The 2,306-nt window shown below is 37.0% G+C and overlaps 1 non-coding gene across 1 annotated transcript; it reads right to left on the reverse strand.

Annotated features, from left to right (window-relative positions):
• Positions 1 to 1,975: 1,975 nt before the first annotated feature.
• trnap-agg (transfer RNA proline (anticodon AGG)) lies at positions 1,976 to 2,047 on the reverse strand. Its single transcript has one exon. It is a non-coding gene; the product is annotated as a tRNA-Pro (tRNA).
• Between the last annotated feature and the right edge of the window lie 259 nt (positions 2,048 to 2,306).

Below are 2,306 nucleotides of genomic sequence, written 5' to 3' on the forward strand. Positions count from 1 at the left end.
TCTGCAAGGTTGACAATGTTACTTTGGGACACCTTTGAAAATATTATTCTCCTTCCCTAGATTATACTACACCTCTTAAATTAGACACTTCTGAATGTTGTGAATCCCCAAACAAGTTGTACAATATTGTGCCTCTTAGAATACATGACAAATCCTAATTTGTGTTTGTACATATACATGAATGAAAATTCATTCGAATTAATCATGGGGAAAAACTGCAGCAAAGTACAATGAATTAAATATTAAACAGTACACACCAGCAACAAGTGACACAGTGCCTCTTTATTTTATTCTCTTTCTTCAGCTGCATATGTTTCCACAAATGTCTTTTGTGTCTGTGGTTAACTGATAAGTTGCTAAAGGAAGTATCTTTGATATTAAACGTTGAACTTCAAATGAATTATTTCATAGGTTTTTGTACAGTCTCTCAGTGACTCTGTATCACTGTGCTACTACTGTAAGAGCACAGTGATAGAGTGCAGAATCTGAGATCTGCAGATGTTTGATAGTGAGTTCAGTAGAGTCTGGGGATGTTTCTGTATTGAATCGAGAGCCAGAGGGGTTGTGCTGAACTGAACTTGCTGACTTTGCACCTTTATACAGTAAAAACTGTGGTGCGCTGTTAGGATATTGTCTGTACCAGTAAAGCAGAATGCTACCACTGCTTGATTCATATGAACATCTCAGAGTAACAGGGTCTGTTTCCTTCCCCACAATGTTGACATCTTTGTCCTTCGGCCAAATTTTATCAGCAGAACTGCCTGTTGTATTGAAAAATGATTAATAAAAATATAATACAAATATCGAAATTAATTAATTAATTAATTAATATTGAATTAATTCTATGAATATTAGTTAATTCCATTAATTAATTGATGAACTGATGAAAATTACCTGTAACTAGAGTGAGAATCAGTGGTATGTATCTCACTATGTACAGTAAGTTGTATAGTTGATCCATTTCTGAACACAGCTCTGTGAGGATTCTGTATAATAGTGCTGTATGTGCTGAACTTTACACGTCTCTAGAAGGACACACCCAGGAAGTGATGCTGTTGTAGTGTAGAGTCATTAATATGGCTGTGTTGTATTTTAAGATTCATCATCTATACCATACTATAAGCCTTTATCTGTTTGTGTGTTTTTTTAATTATTTGTACATTTATAAATAATTATGATAATTTCCTATGATAAAAATCATAGGAAACTGGATCCAATCTCTCATAAGTAAATTTGCTGTGTCTGTTCCCAAAAGGTAATTAAATTCAGTTCACTTCATTTTCATTCATATCACTTTTAACAATAGACACTGTCTCAATGCAGCTTTACCGAAATACAGAAATTCAGAATAGAAATTACAAAGTTGAAAATTAACTTTACCCCTAATGAGCAACTCTGAGGCAACAGCGGCAAGAAAAAACTCCCTGAGACGATATGAGGAAGACTCAAATGTGAACCCATCCTCATCTGGGTGATACCAGAGAGTGTGATTATGAATAAATTACCTTCTAATTGTATATTATCAAACATTAAAAGCAGCAGAGGAGATGATCAGATCCACTTGTTTAGTTTTATCATCAACTTTAGCAGACAGACGTGGTGGCATAGGGATTTACCTTTTACCCTCCTTTCTGAAAAGATCAATGATAACTTACCTAATGAAAGCCACAGACACATGAATATAACAGTGAACATGATGAATGGTGTTAGTAAAATGACAATATTCTGAGGTCTTTCTGTACTCTATTATATTAATATTTCAGAGGTTCATGTCTCCACAAAGTGTGACATTCTCCATCCCGCTCCCTGTATTCCAGAGATAGGCTCCAGGTTGGAGCTTTAATTTTCAGAGGTAATTACAGTGGGATTTGAACCTTCTTGGACCTCTGGAGAAACAAGCTTCCAAGCGAGAACCAAGCCAGCAGGGCAAGTTTCCATTAGTTTTATCCCAACCACTCTATTCCATTTAAAACCAGGGCTCGTCCGGGATTTGAACCCGGGACCTCTCGCACCCTAAGCGAGAATCATACCCCTAGACCAACGAGCCAGGTCATCCCTGGTACCTTGATGTGCGCCAATGAAGGTTCACTGTACTCTGTAACTGTATGACCTTCTTGTTCATATGGACTGGGGTCCGAGTAAAAGGAACTCGGTTACACAAAGTCAAGTTAACAATAAAGCGAGGCTCCTGTGGGATTCAAACCTTTTTGGAATCCAGACGCTAAGTGTGAACCAAGTAAGCAGCTCTTGCCATTGGGCCAAATTATGTCATTTACAGGGTTGTTACTGTAGTCTTAGATTTCTGT

The sequence above is a fragment of the Hemibagrus wyckioides genome, unplaced genomic scaffold (assembly GCF_019097595.1).
Source record: "Hemibagrus wyckioides isolate EC202008001 unplaced genomic scaffold, SWU_Hwy_1.0 Contig5, whole genome shotgun sequence".
NCBI lineage: Eukaryota > Metazoa > Chordata > Actinopteri > Siluriformes > Bagridae > Hemibagrus > Hemibagrus wyckioides.